Here is a 23,684-nt window from a genome sequence, read left to right on the forward strand (position 1 = left end):
ATTTCCGACACGGGTTCCCGTTATCCGATTTGGCTTAAATTTAACACCAGTTAGTTTTAGACACTAATGAACAAAATGAGGCCCATCCAAGCGAAATTCATAGTTTTGGACACCTCTAATGTACATGTACACAGAACATGAAACAACTGCGCTCACTATGAAACAAACAAATATGTATGTTCCAACAAATCCTGTATTTTTTATTTTATCTGTAAACGTTTTCATAAACATGCTCATCCTTATCGCTTGACATTATAATAAGTATGAATGTGTATATACATACATATGTACATGTGTGTGTTTGTCCATTTCTGTATCAATGAGCGAGTGTGTGGAACATGCAATGTCTAGTACAAAACTTAATTAAATCTGATTACTTAGAATGCTTATAGTTAATAGTATCTTTTTTGTGGCTTATAAAATTAAAATAAGAACGAAGAAGAGAATTTCTTAAATAAATATCTGACGGAATATTTTGAAGTAAACAAAAACACAATATGAGAAAATTTAGAGGAAAACCAAGGAAAACAAAAAAATTAAAATTACCACTTGTCTTTGATCGTAAATCATGATTTTAAGCTAAAGGCGACATGACTCCTGTCAAGTCAAATAGCTTTGCTAGCAACTATTTTACTTGTACGGACAGTCTCTGAAGGCTAAAAAAAACAGACAACTGTATGTGCAAATTGTAATTTTGGCTTGAGAAAGTGGGAAAAAGCACAACCAAAGCAGCACTAAATGAATGATTCAATTTAGTAGATATAAAAGCAGCAACTACCAAAGTCTACTTTGCTTTCTACGTTTCCCTCTCGCCCATTTCATACTTTTTATGTTCCTATCTTTTTTGACAAACAACAACAGAAACACAAAAAGATATTAGTCACCATTCATGGTTTACGAGTACTATTAATATCAACAACCAGCCAGTCAGCCAACGAGCCAACCAAGCATCAGCCATCCTTTTGGTATTTTCAAAGAAGAACAAAAATAAAATTTTAATAAAAAATTAAAACAAAACAAAAAAATTTGATAAATAAATAATAAAAAAACTGTGGTGAGAAACTGAAGGGTAACAACGAAAACTAAATCGAAAGCAAGAACAAAAATTAAAAAAAACAAACCAGATAAAAATTTGCCAATTTGACAAAAATTTAGGTCAACCATGCTTTCGCATCAAGTTCAAGTCACTGAAACATGGTTTTGTGCACATCTTAAACATTTTTAGTGTCATACAAAAAACAAATACACACATATTCATATATATACATACAAATGTATATACATATGTATGTATATTATTTACTGTATACTGTATGGGTGTATCTCTGTGTAAATTTGTAATCTTGTAATACCTTGTGTCCTTAAATTATTATTTGTAATAAATAAAATGACCAACAAAAGCAATCAAACATTCAGCATTTTGCATTATTTGATAAATATAACCGCAAATGATCTCAAAAACTTTATAAATATTTTTTTTTTTTTATCTGAACGCATCGAGATTCTTTTGTAATGCAATATAATATTGTTTCATTCTATCTGATAGATTAATTTTTTAATAACATACATAAAAGTTACTAAATGTTCTTATTTAATTTGAAGATTTGTTTAGCTTTTGTCCAAGATTTTGTGTAGACAAATTTATAATTTGTCAAATTTGTTATCAAGAATTCTCCTAAATTTACATATGTCAAATTTCGTCTATTTGATACTTTCTCCATATTAGTAATTGCTTAAAAATGGCTGGCTGTTGGTGGGAGATCATGTTTTTTTAGCTATTGCATATTTTAAAACAATAAACAAATAAATTTATATGTATGAATTCCTTCCTTTTGATCGAATGCAGAATTTTTCATTAAAAATTTAGTTACGTGATTCTTTTATAAATACACTTTTTATGGCAACACATTTCAAGTAATTGTTTACTATCACAAAAAAGTATTACCAGTACCCCTCCATTCATTTTAGTTCAATTAGTTAAAAATAAATGCTTAAAGTAAATATTCAATTCTGTTCCTACGAAGGATATTGTTGTAGGATGTCAAAAAAAACAACAAATAAAAACATATTTTCATACAATATCATTCGTCCGCCATTAAGAAATGGCAAGTATTCGTTTCTTATTCATCTCGAAGATATATGTAAATAAAACAACAATGTTGTCTGTTAAAATCGATGGTTTTAGTTTTGGTTCGTTATGAAGTCAACCTAGGAGTAACAAGTAGAATCTATAGAAGGATGAATAGAGTTTGTGAAAAAGGCAATAGAGGAAGAAGTTTTTTTATTATCATAAAATAAATGGTATTTTTGTTGCTTCCGTCGTCAGTCTGCTTCTGTGTCTCAGTATCAAATCAGTTCATATCGGATGGATCTCTTTATATCACTAACCATCAACTACAACAAAGTCAAAAACAGTCTGTTTTATTTTTTTTTTTTTTGTTTTTTTAATGTATTTCCGCTAGTAAAAGCATTTTCTGATAGAAAAAATAGAAATAAGTAGAAAGGAGAGCTAATTTCAATAAAAGTTTATTTCTAGTACAAGTATACTGTTGAACGTTTTGGCTACCATATGAATGAATCTATTTAATAAACGTCTTTGTATTTTCATTCTTTTGTGGTTGTGCGTAGTTTGTTGGTTTTATATCTTTTGTTTTTTTTGTTTATAAATATTATTATTTGCTAAATAAGTGGAAAAACTTTTATCTTAATTGAATTATTTTATTAAATAATTTTAGTGAAGCAACGCATAATATTGAAAGATTAATCAACAAATTGTTTGGCATTAAATGAAAACAACGAGAGAATAATACACATGTATGTACATATGTATGTGTAAAATTTTGTTAGAATTTAAAAAATCAGCCATTTATATATTCCTTTCTTTCATCTGCATGATTTAGTTTGCATATACATTTTAATATACATATTTTCTTTCTTTTTTTTAAGTAGTAAATTTGCATTTTAAGAGGTTAAAAATTTTATAAAAAACGTTCCATTTAAATATATTGCTGTTGGCTGAGGTTGCATGCTGTGGTCGTAATCCATGGTCTTTTAAAGTTGCAACCTTCGCGGCAAATTATGACTGCAAAAGACGCTAATGATCGTTTAAAAACTAATGCATGTACATTAGGGTGTCCCCAAAATCGATGGTGCTAATGTTCCAACCTAAAATTAAAATTTAGATAATTCATTTTCGAGTTTTTTTATAACTTTTCCATATTTTTCACAAATAACTATACAGCAAAATTTAAAAATTAAATCTAGTTTTGAAACCCGATCTCCGATCTTGTATTATGTATTCTTATAAAATCAAGACATACACAAAATGTATATCACTTTATGATTTCATTAGAAAATAAAGTAAGTATTAAATAGAAATACTTATGCAATTTAACCTAAGAAAAGTATTTTTCGTGCTTTCTTTCTAATACCATTTTGAATGTTGTTTACAATATTAAACCATGATTTGGGATGAATGTTAGTTCATCATAGATTGAATTTCAATTTCATGATCATATTGAATTTCAAAAAGATTAGGTGACGCCTAATGTGGTTTATGCTATATTTATTTCAATTAATAACATCAAATAAATCTACTTATGTATGTAAAAATTTAAAAATATAAATTCAATATTTTGGAAGAAGCGCAAAAATTTATTTCAAACCATTCATATGATATCAAAATTTCATATTATTCCTTTGCGTTATATATACAAAAATTGGAAAAACCTTATCAAAGACCTTTTTATAATTTCAGTCGGCTCATAAAATATTGACACCAGCACAGAAATTTTGAAAAATGGTATCTTAGAATGAACCAAGCTTTTATTTTCGGTTGTAACAGCACTTTATATTTTCTCCATACAAACGGGGTTATCCTAATGTAAATTTATATATATATATTTATTGCTACCGCGATGCAGTAGCGCAATACGGTGAGAGAGGCTGTTACAAATGATTACTTAAAACATTTCAATTCACTTGCTGTGTACTAAACTAATGCTTACAAACACATACACACCCACAAATACATTAACATTAACCTCACCCTATTATAGTGTTGTTTTACCTAGATCCCTCTCACTTCGCTCCCACTCACTTCTGGGTTTAAGTGTCAGAAACAATTTCACCTTTTATGCTAAAGTTTACATCGATTTTCTTTTAGTTTTCCCTTGAATGAATCGCTAACAAAAACGATGAACAAATGTGCTAAAGGAGCAACGGCTCACCAGGAAGAGATGCACAATATTAGTTGTTGCTGCTTGATGTTTTTTTTTTTTTGTTTCTCTCTCGGTATTCTAAACGAGCAAACAGGCGAAAAGCAATTAAAACGACAGGCGGCAGGAGATTTTTAGAGTACTCTCTAAAGCCACCAGCTGTTGCCTTAAATTTAGTTTAATGCTAAAAACAGAACAGAAACTTTTCTTAACTACGCTTCCACAGAGGTGTTACCACAAGGACTTTTACTAAACGAGTATGCGATAATTGCTCACTGATGCTTTAGTCACCGCAAGCTATACTACTATACTTCTACTAACTTCTTCACATCCATTCTTTGTTTTTTTATATCTTTTTTGTGTATTTTTATATGAAGAGTCTGGCAGACAGTCATTTAGTTGAAGTCTTAAATTTGTGTTGTCGCTTTTGCTTAAACGCTTAAGTGTTTTAGCTTGGTTTTACATAAGATATGTATATACAGACTGTATCTAATGCCATTCATACAACAGCAGCCTGCGGCAATTAAAAATACTTATTCGCCACCACCCATTCACGTCACCATCTTACACCACTAATTTGAGCAGCAGCATTAATAGCAACAACATCAGCTAGAAAAACAGCACCACTGCCACCACAAGTCCCACTCTCCATCTAACATATCTTCATTACTTAAAGTATGTTTTTCATCACTTGAAAATCCGTTCCTTAAAGGTATGGATGGTATTGCAGAAATCCTGTTGGTTTTCTGCATTTCCGTTTATGCCATAAATGAATGTCTGTCACTATGTATTAGTATATTCGTGTGTGTGTAAGTTAGAAGAGCAAGAATTTTAGTTTCAGGCAAGTTAATGAAGATATTTTAACGCCGTTTTCTTAGGGAAATGTGAATATTTTGAAGCAGAAAACTTCAAGTTTATTTAATGATTTGGTTGCATATTAATTTGTCCAACTTAATTTTGTGGATAAACGAGTAAATATGATTTTTGTTTCCTGAATTCAAAACAGATGGTTTATTAAATAATAATTTTTAATGGACTAGTTTATTTTTAAGCTTCAAGCGTGAAACTTATAAATGCTATAAAGAAACTATATTTTTGGTCTACCTGTGTTGAGATCTCATTTACTATAAGATTGGAATAGCTCAAATTTTAGGTTTTTTGAACTGTGTATTACAAAATTGTCTAATATTTTCGGTGTTAAGATTTTTTTTTTTGCTTTAAATGTTAAAACATATAATTTATAAGTAAAAATTCGGCTTAAATTTACAATTTATCTTATTTATCAGGTTTTATGTTTGAAATCGGAACATTTGTTTCAAATTTATTTCAGTTTAATTGACGAAAATAGAGGTACTGCTAAAAAACATTATTTCCTTGGTTTCAGTTTAATGATATTTTTCTTTATTACTTTTAAACAAACCATTTGATTTGTAAAATAAAAACCAGCTTTCAATATTTTTAATTTCAATCGAAATTTTTACTTATCAAATATTCGTGAAAACATAAGGTTTATGTTGATAAAAAAGATCTCTGAATAGTTCAATAAAACTTATGGGTCTACGACCAATTATTCAAATGTTACAAACGGGATGGAAAAATCATTTTGATAGTTAGTATTAAGAAAAATTACAACAAAATTTGTCTTATTTTTTAATCAAATTATTAAACGTATATTGAAAGTATGTAACAAGTATACTCAATTGTTTTTTTTTTTTTTTTTTCTAATAACTGATCAACTGTTATGACGTATGAGTAACGTATATTAAAAATAACAAGTATACTCAACTATTTTTTCAAACAACTAGTCAGCTATTCACCTGTTTTTTCGAATAACTGATCATGTATTGAATATCGGTTGAACCTTATCTGCTGTTGTACTTTGGGTTATGTATAAAAATGCATTCCGGGGAAAATTAGAGCCATCGAACTACTTCAATTGGTGACGCAGTGGTTCATATGAAATTATCTTTCCAACCACATTTTACACAGAAATTGTATGAAGATTGTAAAAGTTTTTACAAATTCAGCTTGAAAAGGGCATAAGTCCAAAAGCTTTATGTCAAAATATTTGTACGATATTTTTGTTTTTTAAGAAAAATATATGTATACCAGCTGTTAAGCCTGGAAAGAAAAATAAAATATTGTATTTACAAAATCAAATGATAATAAATAAAAATGCAATACAAATAAACTTAATAATTAATTAAAGAAATAGTACAACAATTTGTAAGTTCAAATCTTGTTTAACATTTTTTGTTTTAATAGGCCAACAAAATTAGTTGAAAAAAATAGGGGAAATTTAGATAGCTTTTTAAAACAAAGAGAACTTCATCCTGGGATCTCAATTAAGGAGATAAAAGTCACCATTAATCCCATGTACGCCAAGCGAGGTATTAGAGGTCAAAGATTACAAAAATCATTTTTTTTGGAATTATTTTGCTTATTGTGATTCCCACGACTTCAGATGATACTACATTTCTGTTGACAATTAAATTTTCTATATTTTAGTTGAAGACTATTTTTGCTATTTTCATTAGTTATTTTCACTAATATTTTCAAATCTTAATATAGATCGCATCAATAGCAATTTTGTCATAATTTTTGCGTTATTTATAAGCTGTTAATATGTGCTTATACTCTGTTATATGTTTTATTTCAGAATCACTCTATGGCCCATGATGCAATGTCTGTCATCCATAACTTCAGATAGTGTCACAGGTCATAAATATGAATAAAACTTTTAAATATTTGTAGCCATTTTAAAATTTTTAAAAGAGTAAAAACATTATGGTATACATGGTTTAATGTTGGAAACAAAATAAGCCGGTTGTCTATATTAGCTCTATTGAAGCCAAAGTTTGATTTTAATTAAATTTTGTGGAAATAGTTCCCTGACTTTATAGGTTATATCCACAATATTTTTTTTTCAAATTATATAATTATATATTATGACCTGTGACTTTATCGAAATTTTCGATAGACGAACATTGCACTATGGACCGGAGTGATGCCAAATTAGTTTTTTATTATTCATTAACAGTATTAAGTGTGTAACTGAGTGACTTTGTTGCCTCGTCTCAAGTAATGAGTTTCGCTTTTTTAATCATATTTGCATCAATTGAATTTGCCCGCATAATCAAGTTAGAAAAATCACTTAAAGGCACCGGATGTTTAAACAGAGAGTAATAAGTATAGCCTCCTTTCATTTACCAGATACCTTTTTTCTTTTACCTCTCCGTCCTAACAGAGGATATCAAAAATACAGTTCAGTGTTCATCTTCTCCTTGGTCCGTGCAACATGAATGTCAATTTCCATATTTCTAGGTCATTGAGGACCGTCCAAATTAGATAAAATGTAAAAACAGAAATGTTCCACGCCCATTATTACTGTTAATTATCCGTCCATTGTGCAAAAATTTTAATTCAAAATTTTTTAAGGTAACAACGTCAGTATAATATGCTTGGCAATTATTAACTTCATTGGTTTTTAGAGGACATCAAAATTAGCTGATTTATGGACTACGCCCGTATTCCATAAATCTTAGATCCGAATACTTCATGGCGTTGCTCCATTTTTCAGCTCCAATTTTCAGCTTCCTATGTCTTTACCGGCCTTTAATATAAGTTAAAATGTTAAAAAAATATAATTTTGCCAAGCCCTTTTTTATACCCTACACCACTATAGTGGGGAGGGTATTATATGTTTGTGCTGATGTTTGAAACGCACAAAAATATTAGTTCTAAACCCACCTTAAGGTATACCGATTAAGACATGTCCGTCCGTCTGTACGACTGGCTGGCTGTCCATGTAAACCTTGTGCGCAAGCTACAGGCCACAATTTTCAAGACATTTTGATAAATGATATATTTGATATGGGGTTTTTAATTCTTAACTATGTCAAATATACTGTCATGTCTCCGAAAATATAGTGATCGGCCGTCATTTGACCCTAGCCACCATACAAACCCACCTCTAAAAATAACTTAAATGTCCAAAAATTTATTTATAACCATAGTATAGCGATGAAATTCAGCATAACTAACCTTTATATAAATATACATCACTCCTTCTAATTTGCTGAGGATCGGCTCATATTTGACCCTAACTCCTATATAAAGCCTGTTTTAGAAATTTATTTTTTCATTAATAAATTGCTTATATACATCGGAATTAAGGTAAAATTCAACATAATAGGTGAAGTGTATTTAAAATTAAGCATAGTTGATTATAGCACTTGGACTTGTTTGATTTCAAAAAGACTTAATAGATACATACTTAATACAACAAAATATTTGTTGTTCTTGTCAAAGTTATTATGGTAACTAAAAATTTTGAAAATTTGCTTTCGGCCAAAAGTAGAATGAAAAAGACACATAATTTTATCATTTGTAACCATTATGCGTAGTAAAGTTTTAAAAAAGCATTTGATACAAACAGCAGACAAAAATTCATACAAATAAAAATATTTATCTTTACATATGTATATGTATGTACATATATGGGCAATTTCGTGTCAACTGACCCAACTCAAAAAATCGATTTGGACGAAATTTGCACCAAAGCTATGTGGTCTCTTAGTGGAATGCAAGGGGCATATGTAAAAATAGCTATCTAAACTCCTTGTGAAATAGCTATGTCAAACTTTGACGCCCTCTAACTCCGGCAGTTCTTGACCGATAAAGCTAAAAATTTGTGTCTGATCTACTATCCAATAGTACTAAAATTTCATCCAAATCGATTTTTTGAGCTGGGCCACTTGACACGAAATTGCCCATATGTAAATAGACAGCCAGTGAGTACTTAAGTACATATATATGTAGTACTTTTTTGGTATTTTATTTATTTCTATTTTCATTTTAGTCATACTTGTTTATTTATTATTAAGATTTTTATTATTTTTGTTGTTGCTGCTTTAGTTTGATTTTGTTTTATTTTGTTCATTCGTCTGTTTGTTTCGGTTTGTTTAGTTTAGTTGTGCTATTTTACTTTCGAAACTAAATATTCGTTTGTTTGCAAATTTTTGTGTACAAAAGGATTTCGTCTTAGTCTTTGTAAATAACGAAATACAAACAGTCTTACACTTATAAACTTACTTCTACACAAACTCAAGAAATACAAATAAACCCAGTAGTTTGTTGGTTGCTGTGCAATTTACGCCTTTTAATATTATACAAATACAAAAACACACTATTTATTACTTAAAAAAACGTTTGAAATTCATTTTTTTTTATTTATAAAGTAAATTAAGAATCATTTCGATCCTTTTTAAAAATTTTCTGTTTAATTTGTAAATTTTTCTAAAAACAGTAATAAAAAATGACGCACTTTCATATGTTTTTTAATAGATTTCTAAAGGATAAAGAAAAATGCAAAATTTTGTAATTCGAAAGTCTCAGTTTTCTTATTTTGTATGTTAAATAGTGGGAATTTCCGGAAAAAATGTTGAATTCCGAATGAATGAACCGAAAAGGTGTTTTTTTCGAGTTATTTCTTTTTATATACACTTCATCGTTGGATTTAACATTTCAAATCAATATATATTATTTTAAACAACAATTTTTGTCAAAAATATCACATAAAACTAAGGAAAATAACTCACAATTTTCCGGGAATTCGGAATTGAAAATTCTTCAGAATTCCCGGAATTTCTCGTCCCGGAATTTCTCCCCTATTGCCAATCCATATCAACCATTTTCAATGGGGTTAGTCTTTGCTTGCAAAATTTCATGAAATGATCATCAAAATTGGCACATGCAGTTTGATTGAAAGGTTTACATAGACGAACAAAATGACGGGACAATATCTCTATTAACTACAAATATCATCTAAAAGTAAAAATAAAAGAGAAAGTATTCGTACAATAAGATATACATATTATATTTTTGCAAAAGTTCATATGGATTTCAATGTTTCTAGTGCAAAATTTGACATTTCTATTTCTAATGGTTTTTTAGATTCACAAATTTTTATATTTTTAATTCATATGGGAGGTCCATGTCCCCTATTGCTAATCCGCCAATTTATTACCCAAATGTTTACATGGCTGTTAAAGTTGTTTGTATTTAATTCATATATAAATTTTAAATTTATATTTCTAATGGTTTTCAAGATTTATACATAGGTAATTCTTATGGGAGGGACCATACCCGTAATACGCCAATTTATTAGAAAAAATATTACAAGGATGTCAAAACTATTTGTGTAAAATTTAAGCATTCTAACTCCAATAGTTTCTCAGACAAACGATTTTTAGTATTTAACTCATATAGGAGGTACGAGCAACCAAAGTGGCTCCAAAAAAATTGTGTATTGTTTGTTTGTTTTTTCTAAGAATCAATTTGAGTTATTTTACATTTAGAACTCAATAATAATACACGAGATGTATGTATATGAATGAATGTTCTTTTTTTATTTATGTAAAAGAGTTTCTTTCAAAGCAGCGGTGGGGAATCGGCATATAATTCAACTAAATAATACATAATACCTAAAAAACAGCAACAACCTCTGTGCAAATGTTTGTGAATTTAACTGCATGCATTTTAACATTTATCAAATATTTTAAATTACAATACAGAAACAATTGAGTTTATTCAATGAATAAAAGAGACCGAGAGTCAGATAGATTTTGTATATATCTCATACAATATTTTACACATTTTCATGCATGCTGTATGTATGTGTGTAATTAAAATAGAATTTTAAATAAGTCCTTGTTATTATTTATATACATACATAAATATGTATGTGGGTATTAACCCACATTCAACATCATTTGAGTACTGAATCGTTTTTTGGATCCTTAAAAAATTACACCGAACTATTTATTTTTATACCCTATATCACAATATTGGGTAGAATATTATGTATTTGTGCTGATGTTTGTAACGCATGAAAATCCTACACCCACCTTTAAGTATACCGATCGACTTAGAATCACTTTCTGTGTCGATTAAGACATTTCCGTCCGTCTGTCCGGCTAGCTGGCTGTCCATGTAAACCTTGTGCGCAAGCTACAATCCACAATGTTCAAGATATTTTGATAAAATTTGGACCATACGAGTTTTTCGGTACAAGGACGATGCCTAAATGATTGAAATCCGTCCATTATTTCACCTAGCCCCCATACAACCTGGGTTTTTAACTCATAACTACGTCAAATATACTACTATATCATTAAAAATAGCCCCCATACAAACCCCTGTTTAAAAATATTTTAAACGTCCTAAAATTGACTTATAACCATTAGTATCGCGATGAAATTCAGCATAACAAACCTTTATATAAAAATACATCACTCTTCCCAATTTGTTGAGGATCTTTTAGAAATTTAGTTTTTCATCAATAAGTTGCTTAAATACATCGGAATTGAGGTAAAATTCAATATAAAAGTTTCTTTATGAAAAATAAATAATTTTTAAAATATACCCATGGTGTAGGGTATCATAAGTTGGCCATGTCCGACTATACTTTCCTATTTGTTTTATTATACTTTTTTAATACGTATTCCGAGATTCTTCTTTTTGTTTAACAACCTTAAAATTTATATTAAGGATTCCTTCTTCAATTCAATCGCAATGTATTCCTAAAAAGTTGTGAATCCATGTGATGGGTAGTGCTGTTGTTATCTAGAATATTGTATTTAAAATGTTGTTTTTTTATATTTTTAGTTAAAGTTTTTTCATAATTTTTCGTAATTTTTGCTTGTATTTTTTGATCTGGTGAGTTTTATTTTTTACTAACTATGCAATTTCCTCATTTATATGCATGATAAAATTTCAGAATAAAAATACTATAAAAAGTGCATATATTTTTATACATACATATACATAAGTATTTATTGTTTGTTATAAAATTGTTGCTTGTTTTTACATGTTTCGGTTGGAAAAAAGGAGCGTGTTTATGACATGGATTAAAATAAATATTATTGTGCATAGAAATTTGATTAAATAAATACCAAAATTGTTGGTAGCATTAATTTTTTTTGTTCGTTACTCTAAAAATATAACATTGCGAATTTGGCCAACAACAAAAGCAGAAAATATATGTAACTGCACATTTAATCAATGGAATGTATTATTTTCGTTGGAATTTTATTATAAAGTTAAATGTTAGTTATGTACATGAACACTTTTCAGATATTGAAATACTCATGAAATCAGACGACGACGCACTTTGGGGTAAAACATATCAAAAGTGGCGATTGATTGAACATTTAAATTTAAGTTCTTCTTGACTTTAAACAAAGCCGAAATCAAAAAACTTCGTTTTGAGAAAAAACAACATTGAATGTTTTATGATACTTAATATTTTTTAAATAACTTTCAAATATTACTATTAATATATAATAATATGTGGTATTAATATGTTTCTCATCTGAACTTAATATATAACGGCTTATAAAAAACTAAGTTTTGCTGATTTTCGTGACCTCCAACTATATAAATATTAAACATATTTATATAGTTGAAGGTCACGGGTGTATGTGGGAGAATTGCTTACCATTTTCCCTTTAGATTTATAAACACGTGTATAATTTTGTTAAAATATGTTCAAAATTACGACATGTACTCTTACCAACATGTTTAAAAAACATATATTAGCATAACCTTAAGAAATTTTTAAAAATGTGCGTTTTTCAAAATATAAATAAAGATATAAAATAAAATGATTTCAAAATGTATAGATATGGCCTCTCTCCGTATTTAGCTCTACTTTACCCCAACGTGCGACGTAGCGGACATTAAAAAATGAGAATGTTAGAGCGTACATATGTACAATGTACATACATACATACCTATGTATGTATGTGAGTTATGTGGAACCTATCAGTAACAACGTTCAATTGCACATCAAAATATATGATTGGCAATCAATTTAAATTGTTAAAAATAAAAACATTTTCAAACAATGCAAAATAATTGCTCGTCATTTTCCTAAATATCAATATTGGCATACACTACCTTTAATTAAAGCGTAAACAAATGGCGATTGCCTGTTCAATTGAAGGTTTAAGAATGAAACTAATTATTACAAGCGGCTTACAATTTTCAAATATATCTCCCACACTGAATGTATCTTTAAATTTAAAAATACAAAATGAAAATTGATTGATAATCACTTTAGTTGTTGCAACATCAAGAAACCCTTTATAAGGCAATAGTTGTACCAATAAGTGTCAACACCTATGTGTTACGAAACCATCATCTATTTTCATTACAGACGACAGAATAATGCCTTTTAAAAAATGTTATAAAATTCTCTTTTAATCTAAAACACAATCACACATACACTTTAAAACGCTCAAGAACTCGTATGATATGCAAGTAACACAACTGTATTGGAGAGAGAAAAAATAAAATGAAAAAAGAAAAGCACAAAATGAAAAATATCGAAAAGGAATGAAATCCTTGAAACAACAACCAAAGTTAAATTACACTTAACATAAAAAAAAATTAAACTAAAATGAAAAGTTCAAGATACATGTTCTGCATCAATCTGATGATGAGGGTAATGATGACGTCGCTACCGAAGATGGCGATATGCATGTACGATTACCGAGTTGATAAAAGTGTGAATAAACTACAACAGCATTATAATCGTCATCATGACGATGGTGCCACGTCAACCGATAACAACTAAACAACTTTTTATCGATATTCATATTTTATATATGTATATCTATATTCCAAATTTAAATAAAAATTTAAAAAATTTTTATATGTATATGAAAAAGATTTTGATTCAAATTTTTTTTTAATTAAAAAATCTTGTTTATTGGATTTCATCATTACTTACAATACACATATGTATGTACATTAGTGAGACCTCAAAGCAAAAGTCGCCAACTAAAATGAAAGTTTAAATTAATTACAGTGTATATTTTCTGAAATTGATTTCCTAAAAAAGTTTAAAATATTTTTAAAAGTATCGTTTTTTCAAATTTTTACTTCGAATAGTATACATACGTATAAACATATTTAGAGAAACTGTTTCCTCAAACGGAAAGAAATATACGCGATGGCCCTAATCTAAAAGTAACAGAAGCAGTTGTTGTTGCTATTGCTTATGGAACAGTTTTTTGTAAAGAAACGTCTTTGCTACTTTTAAGCGCATATGTGTATTGCAGGCACGTTTTAAAGTTTTAAATTGGTTTCTAAGGTAGTACAGCGTCATCGTCATAATCATTTACACAGATAAAAATGAAAAATCTTTACACAAAAATCTTTACAATCTTTATTTATAGACAGATTAAAACATCACATAGAAATCATGAAATTGTTATAAAGTTATAACTAAGGATAATACCAAAGATATTGCTCCTTATTAATTACTTATTATTATATTTGGGTAAGAACTTTGATATTTCCAATTTTTTATTAGAATATGTCGGCATTATTACGTAAAGTTTTTTTTTTTTTTTTTTTTTAACTAAGAACATAGAAAAGATATAAAATGATCACTTAATACTACTTTTTTACTTTGTATCAGTAGTTATTTTGTTCCGTGTATTCTATTAACATTTTTTCAATTCGAATTCATTCTCTTAATACTTTCAAATATTTTTAAATGAATGGCAAATGTATTGAATTTTATACTTTTTGTTGTCTTTTATTTTGACCTTTTTATTATTTCTCTACTTATAAAACTTAAAGTGAAACTAAAAATTTCAAGTCACGCATACTATACAAATTTGTATATTTTTTTATTTTTTGTAAATGTTAAATTTTATATTTTTTTGTTTCTATAAAAATAAGGTTTCACTGCGCTCTACCATTTAATTTAATAAAGTATAAATTCTGTTTGTACCATGTATTCACTAAAAGAAAAATAAAAAATAAAATAAGAAAAGGCTAATTGACTTTGTTGCTATGGTTTATGTTGGTTATACTTGTTGTTGGCATTTTTTCATCTGTTTATTCAAAGGCTGAAACATATTTTTTTTCTGTTTACATCCAAAAAAGTGCAAAAATAAAAAATTTCAAACCACAAGTCGAGAACCTAAAATCTCCTCTTCGTTGCAAGTACAATCATACTGCGAGTTCAACCCTTTATTTTTTTGTATGTATTTATTTTCTGCTTGTGCTTCTTTCTTAAATTTTTGTATTTTATTTTGCACTTTTTTTCCACACAGATTTAAAATGAATGTTGTAAATTAGTATTTGGCAAGAACAAAAGCAGAGCTGTTATTTTTTAATTTTTTACCAATTTCCGCTAGTTTTTTTGTTTTTCTGTCTACTTTTGGTCTTTATTACTGCTACATCAAGTCGTTGGTTAATTTTCTCCGCTAAACATTTGTACCAATTGCTGCTTTTGAAATATTTTGTATTTTGCTTCTTTTTGCCTCACTAGTACTTTTTAGTTGGTTTCACTTCTATATTTTTTTTTTCTTTGTCTTATTGTTTGCTACAATGTTGACCTAAAAATGTTTATCTACACTTAGTTGTTGTTGTTATTGTGTTTTTGTGAATGAAGTAGTCGTCGAGTTTTGACTAGGGATGCCAATCTGGAACTGGTTTTCAATTCGGGATTCCGAGACTGGGATTACAAAACTTATTTTATTATTAAGTTAAATTAATTATTCTTTGTGAATTCATGCCAAAATATTTACTTTTAACCAAATAGCTCAGAGATGAGTTGTACAATAGATTATCAAGGCAATTGATTTTAACATAAAAACTGTTATACATATCTCTCAATTCTAAAATTGATGTTGGGAATTCGTAAAACTATATTCGATTCTATAGCTTAACGGCATACTTTCTGACTGAAATAATAACGTTTAAATCATTTCCTTCGCTTCGATCAAATTAGTGCTCACAAAAATTTACAAAATTTGGCACAACTTAATTTTATATAGTCTTAAATGACACAACCAATTTTCGTAATGATTGCGGATATAAAGTCGCCTTCAGGAAATAACTTAAACTTCCATAATTCCTTTGTAAACACTATTATTACGATGAAATAAATTATAACCTACATAATATATGAACAAAAATTCATCCAGCAGTGGCTTCTGCCGGCTGTATGAATGTCAAATTTATTCTTTTTTCTATATACTGACAAAATCCGGGGATTTTGATCGATATTGGCATCTCCAGTAGTGATGGTAGTTTTGGTAGTGCGACAATATTTAACAAAATAATAATAACAACAACAACAACAGCTTTAAATCCTTCTTATTTTGTATAACTACTCTGTTCTCGTGTTGCTGTTGTTTTGCAAGTGTCCGTCTCTTTGGAATTCTCTTAACTGTGATAAATTATCGAGTTGTAACTTCAGTGGCATACAAATTTAAAGCTTCTTGGTCTGGACACCCCTTTGCTGTAAATCTAAATGGAATTGTACGTTCCGTTGAAGTAGTTTCCTTTCTATTCGTGTTCGTTTTTATATAATAGTATTTGTGAGCTTTTTTATTTTTATTTTTCCAGCAACATATTTGTGTAGTTAGCCTTGGCCAATTGCAAAATTAAAAATTCATGTCGAGTCCTTATTGTGTTCTCGATTTTCAGCGCTTCTGTATTTGCGGCCAATGCAGAGAATGCGTGTGGAATCCACAATTATATATAATCATCATATACAAGAACATAAAAAAAAGAAAAAATTTAAAAACATCCACATAGACATAATACAAATTTCGTACAAAATCTATGGCACTAATACTTGTATAAAATAATAAAAAAATAAATGTGTACAATATTATAAAGTATACGTCAACTAAAACGCAACCGACCCTTTGACATTAATGTGAATATTTATACAATAACGGGTGGACTTTATTGAGGATTACTAATTTCAACGAATTATATTAAATTGCGTTAATGTAAAAAATCTGAAAATTTTTCGAAAAATTATAAATTTTCGATTATTTTTGCTTTTACACGAAAATTTTCTGATATGCCATTGATAGCGTCTCCCAAGAACCTTTCTTATGATACCAAAAATGCATATCTTTTCTTTGGAAGAAAAAAAAAAAATCATAAAAGCCTCAAAAAAGGAGGCTTTTGTGATTTGGTCCAACTCATCCATTTGATCCAACTCATCAAATATTGATGCCAGGACAAAAATTTTGATAAACGGTATCTTAGAATCAATTAGATTTTAATTTTAGTTTGGAATATTGAGACCTTATTTTTCCTCCCTACAAACAGATGCACCCTAATATACATACATATGTATTTTAAAATTATGTATGTCATTAGTTTTCAGTAAAAATCACATTAAATCAAATTTAGAAATACCACTCATCTTTAATTAATTTTAAAATTGCAACATTGGAATATTTAGCTGGTATTTTTATATCCTTCGTGAAAAGGGTATATCGTCACCTGAAACGCAAACGGCCCTAACTAACCAGAAATTCAAAATCGATTTTATTGTTGATTCTAATGTATTGCATCAAAACAAATGTTCACACCAAAAATTGGACTCCTCCGACCAAAATTATCAATTTTATTGACAAAAAACAAAAGGCCCTATCTACAAAAACATTAAAATTTTTAAGGTAAAAAGTCTAATTTATCCATTTTTATATACGCCATTGTCAACTATCGTACCAAATGATAGGTTTCACTATTAAACAATTTGTTTATTTCCTACAAATAAATCGCGTTGATAGAAACAAACTTTTCAATTTAAATAGTTGTTTGCTTCTCCTGTAAAATTTTAAAAATGTTAGATAGGGCCGTTTGCGTTTTAGGTGACGATATATAAGTTTGCCATTTCGTTAATAATTTCCGTTAATAATTTGGTTTAATGCTTTAAACTTAAACGTGTCCTAAATTAGGTAACCATAGCGATTTCAAAGAAATTCGCCTTGGGATAACATATCAAAAACTACTTTTCATAGATTTTGATCGATTTACTATCGATTTTTCCGCCATTCCGCATTTTCAATATTGGTTTGTTTTGAATTGTATATTAAAATTTTTTTTCTCCGAAATTCTCAACATGTGTTCTATGGGATTCTGAACTCTGAAAATTTTCGATGAGCGCATTATGTTGTCATCATAAACAAACTGAAAATCGTCTCCCATGACTAATTGTACTACATTGGCTACCAAATGCTATTTAAAAAATATATATTCTCTACTATCATTCCTAAGTATGATATTTCCGAAACATCATACAGACATTATTCACCACACCACCTCTTTGCCACCAAGGGATTTCACACTTGCTTTATGATTTTTTACTTCACAAGCGGTATTTTGTTTACGCTATACAATCCTTCGGTTTTCTGATCCGAAAATATTGTACTTACTTTCATCTGTAGAAAACAAAGTTTTTCAGTTTATTCCGCATTGTTTGCGTAATTTTGAAACACATGCCTTATATTAATTCAGATTTTGTGCATAAATTTTTCGCGGCCGCTATATGTAGACGTTTCTAAATTTCCTGGTTATTATGTACTTTTCTACAATATTTCTTTTGACCCAAATCGCCAAATATTGACAACAGAAGCAAAGCTAATTCATATTGCTTGGGCAGCTTTATTGAACACAAGTGATGTATATATGTATGTATGTAGGATCGGTGCCTAGGGGGTTAAGGCAGTCAGCCAGACTAGGAAAGAGAGTTGAGTGAGATCAGGTTCGGTTGAGTGACTTAACCTAGTACGGACAGACGTTGTAGTTAGTTTTTAGTTTTTGAATAGAGTCTGAATTGAATTGAACACTAAACGGACAGTTTAATTTTATTTTAACTTAGTTATAAGTTTATTTAATAAATGTTACATTAATTAAATGTGTTTGTGTTTTAATTGACTTGTGGGATCTAAGATCCAAGTGAAAAGAGTAGAGACAGACCGTAGAGGCGGCCTGTCGTCCTACAAATGGGGACTCGTCCAGAATGGACCATAATGAGCCAAAATATGTGTTAAAGAAGTATGAAAGGAAAAATTAAATAATTTAATTGGAAGTGAAAAAAAAACAATGAGAAGTGTGTTGTATAAAAACTATTTAAGAAGGAAAAAATAACGAGCCAATGAAAAGAGACAATAAGATTTGTGTTATGATAGAAGATGTTAAATTAATGAAAACTAAAGAGGAAACAACTATGATCATCATTAAATAAGGAAGAAAAAACATACGAAAAAACAATTTCTGTGTTTATGTTGGAGAATGTGTGTTGCGAAGAACTAAACTTGATGATCATTAACGGAAAAACATAAGAAAAAACAATTTCTGTGTTTGGTGATGAAGTTGTGTGTGTATAAAAGAAGTTAAGTTGAAATCAGAAGAAAAAAAAAACAATAGAACGATCATTAACGACGAAATATAAGAAAAAACTATTTCTACGTTTCAGAGTGATGTGTTTATGTGTATATGTGTTGTAGGCAAGAAGTGAACGGAAAAAACTAAAACAACAACAATAGGAAGAACAGGTTTTGTGTATTGTTACATGTTGTGAGTGAAAAAGTCTGTTAGAAAAAACGGGCCGAAAGATGAAAACAGACGTTGTTGTATGTTGTTGTTTTGAAAAACGTTACAGAAGTGAGAAAAGCACATATAAAAAAGATGTTGAAAAAACACACACAGTGAGTGAGATCGGTAGATGAATCTTGAGTAACACACACATGAAAAGTTAAGAGAGAAGAAAAAGTTGTATGTGAAAAGACTCAAAGAGAACAGTGAGAGTGTATAAGGCAAAGACAACTATACATGCGTATACGAAGGTGGAGTCTGTTTAAGCTGCAGGAAGAATTTTTGCCGTGAAGAAGTTGTTGCTAAGAAGATGACGCAACTATGCCGAAGTTGTTATGAAGAATATACTACAACAAGAATGATGCTGCTATGAAGATGATGCTGCAATAAGGAGGAGCTGAGTATTTTAAGTATTTTTATTATATTATATTTAAAGTTTCAGAGAGTTTGAGTAGTATATTGGATTATATGGTTGTAGAAAACAACCCTTATATTTTGATATGATTTTGAGTAGTTGAGCATTCAATGAAGTAGTGGGTGATCAACGAATAGGAAGAGTATGTTTATGAGTGTTCATAAGTACTGATAAGGTATTTTGATGTGAGTTAAATTTTTTATGAAGTTTAAGTATAGAGGTTGAATTTTAAATTTAACGTAAATTTTGGGTGAAGAGTAACTTTGTTTACTATTGTGTTTGAGTATTTGTTTTTTTATGAAGTAATGTGAATTTTGAAAGGCTGCACGTCAATGCAAGCATAGTAAATTATTTACAGTTAGTGTTTGATATTAGGGTAGACCTAGGATTATTTTCATAATATTAGGGGTACTTTTGTGGATTAATTTTGATATATTATATTAATGTTAATGATTTGAAATATTTATATTGTATTTAATAATATTTATTGACTTTAATTAATTTTATTTTATTAAACTAATACTGTAATATTTGACGTTGAGGACAACATGGAATTATTAGAAATTTTAGGACTGACTGTTGAGGAGTTGAAGACTAAGTGTAACGAACTGGGTTTGGGCGTGGACGGATCGAAGACTGTTTTACAGGAAAGAGTTATTACATTTTATAGTTTTGGGCAGCGGGCTGATGGTCAAGATTCAGAATACGGCGAAGCGGCATCGATTATTCAACGACCAGTGGATGCAGAACGTCATGGACCTTCTACATTCACACTGAAGGATATTGAGGAAACATTATCCAAGTTCTCAGGCGAGGGACAACCCGAAATAGGGCAGTGGCTGAACGATTATGAAGATTGCGCTTATACCGTAGGATGGAACGATTTACAAAAATATATCTACGCACGACAATTACTTTCAGGAGCAGCAAAAATATTTTGTCGGAGCCAGCCTAATGTTCGAGATTGGTCGTCACTGAAAGGTGCATTGCAAAAAGAGTTTGGCGTAAAACTCTCAGCTATAGAGGTTCATCGTTTGTTGAAAACTAGGAAGAAGCGCCCAGGTGAAAGTTTTCGAGAGTACCTGTATTGTTTGATGGAGATTGGTTCTCCAATAGCTTTAGATGAAGACAGCATTATAGAGTACTTTATCGAGGGGATACCCGATAGTAAAGCCAACAAGACAGTTCTTTACCAGGCGACGAATATTGAAGACTTAAAGACGAAGTTGAAGGTGTATGAAAAGGTAACCAAACCGGCTCAGACAACAAGTTTCAACAGATCGCGCCAAAAGCAGGAGTTTCCGGTAGAAGTTAAGAAGCAGGAAGAGAGAACCCTACGATGTTACAATTGCGGTGGAAAAGGCCATCTTTTAAAAGAGTGCACTGTGAAACAGCCGAAATGTTTTAAGTGCAATGAAATCGGCCACAAATCCTTCAACTGTAAGAAAGGTGATAATACAGGAGGTGAGACGAAAGAGAAAAAGGCGGGTAGCAGTATGCATACGTTGTCATCACCCAAGAGCCCTAAATCGTGTGAGGATGTTTTATCGCATTCTAACAGAATATTTAAGGTCGTTACTATACTCGGATTTGAGATATCAGCTATAGTGGATACTGGCAGCGACATCAGTTGTGTGAGGTATGATTCCCTAATGATGATGAAAGATGTGAATATAAGTGCGGAAAGATGTAAGATGTTGGGAATAGGTGAAAAAGAGATCGAAACGATTGGCGCTTTCGAGACTGATGTTGATTTGGATGGTGTTTTAGTTCCAGTGAAATTCCATGTAGCTCGGGAAAGGGATATTTTATATTCGGCTGTGTTGGGGAACGATATTCTTGATTACGTGGACATTTCGATTAATGCTGATGGAGCGAAGTTCTCATTAAAGTCTTCAAAACCGGAAGTAAAATCGGAAGTTGTAAAGGTGAAGAGTGCTGACGAATCAGAATATGGAGAAGTCGTTCGTGAATTTGGCGAAATTTGTATTGCTTCACAAATAGGTGAATTTGATGTATACCATTTGGAAAGTGGAGTGAAGGAGGAAATTTTGAACATGATAGGGGATTATAACCCGATTAGACCCAAGACGTTCCCAGTAAAGATGAAAATTTTACTTAAGGATGAAATTCCAGTGTCTCACAACCCCCGAAGAATGTCATACACTGATCAGCAGATTGTCGACCAACAAGTGGCAGACTGGCTGAAAGAAGGCATTGTGAAACGCAGTTGTTCGGAGTACTCATCGCCCGTAGTTCTAGTATCAAAGAAAGATGGTACTAAAAGATTGTGCTGTGATTATCGACGTCTAAACGAGAAAATTGTGCGTGACCATTTCCCGATGGCAGTTATTGATGATGTGCTGCAACGACTACAAGAGGCAAAAGTTTATACAACTCTGGATCTGAAAAACGGTTTCTTCCATGTGCCGATCGACGATGATAGCCAAAGATATACGTCGTTCGTGACCCATAGTGGTCAATTTGAGTTTTTATATGTACCTTTTGGTATATCAAATTCGCCAGCGGTGTTTTGTCGATATATTTCCGCAGTGTTTCATGAGTTGATAATGGACGGCACAATAGTGGTGTATATGGATGACATGGTGATACCATCCAAGGACGAACAAGAAGGTTTAGAGAAATTGAAAAGAGTTTTGAGAGTCGCGGCATCAAACGGACTTCAAATCAAATGGAGTAAGTGTCAATTTTTAAAGAGGAAAATAGCATTTTTGGGCTATTTGTTGGAGAATTCTACTATTTTACCATCCGAGGAGAAAACTGTAGCAGTTCATAAATTTCCGGTTCCGAAGGATCGAAAGGCAGTGCAACGATTTTTAGGTTTAACTTCTTATTTCCGGCGTTTCATACCTGATTATGCGTTAGTGGCGAAACCGCTATCAGATTTATTAAGGAAGAATGCAAGTTTCAGGATGAAAGATGAAGAAGTTTTGGCGTTTCAACAGTTAAAAGCAGCATTAGTTGGAGCTACCGTATTAAGACTATTTAATCCAAGTGCTGAAACGGAAATACACGCAGATGCCAGTAAACATGGCTATGGAGCAGTGCTATTACAAAGAGATTCGGAAGATAACCAACTACATCCTATCCAATACATGAGTCGGAAAACTACACCGGCCGAGGAAAAATACCACTCGTATGAGTTGGAGGTACTAGCCATTATAGAGGCTTTAAGGAAGTGGCGTGTGTATGTGATAGGCATGAGAGTGAAGATTGTAACGGATTGCAATGCGTTTGCAATGACGATGAAGAAGGACGATGTGCCATTAAGAGTATCGAGATGGGCTCTCTTTCTGCAGGATTTCGACTATGTAATTGAGCATCGTTCAGGATCGAAGATGCGTCATGTTGATGCCTTGAGTAGAGTCTCATGTTTGATGATGGAAGACTCGTTACGTCATAGAATAAGAGAGGCCCAATTAGAAGACGATTGGATCAGGGCGATTAGCAAAATTTTGGAGAGCCAGAGTTATGAAGATTACTATTTGAGGTTTGGTATAGTACACAGGGATCCAACCAAGGAACTTGTCGTCGTTCCAATGAGTATGGAACGTGAAGTAATAGAAATGGCTCATCGGCAAGGACATTTTGCTTCAAAGAAGACA

The 23,684-nt window shown here is 30.5% G+C and overlaps 1 protein-coding gene across 6 annotated transcripts in view; it reads right to left on the reverse strand.

The window, feature by feature from the left end:
* Window positions 1–23,684, reverse strand: part of LOC119615972 — a 111,714-nt gene that overhangs the window by 60,793 nt on the left and 27,237 nt on the right. The window contains exon 2 of one of the 6 annotated variants that reach the window (XM_037972051.1): window positions 6,035–6,338. The exons of 3 other annotated variants lie outside the window; for them this stretch is intronic. The gene's annotated coding sequence lies outside the window, so the exon portion shown is untranslated. Of the gene's footprint in view, window positions 1–6,003; window positions 6,339–14,013; window positions 14,064–23,684 lie in introns of all 6 variants that reach the window. 2 more of the 6 variants (XM_037972049.1, XM_037972052.1) reach the window with 2 other exon arrangements.

The sequence above is a fragment of the Lucilia sericata genome, unplaced genomic scaffold (genome assembly GCF_015586225.1).
Source record: "Lucilia sericata isolate MDLA Ls3-8-SP2 unplaced genomic scaffold, ASM1558622v1 Contig000051F_arrow, whole genome shotgun sequence".
NCBI lineage: Eukaryota > Metazoa > Arthropoda > Insecta > Diptera > Calliphoridae > Lucilia > Lucilia sericata.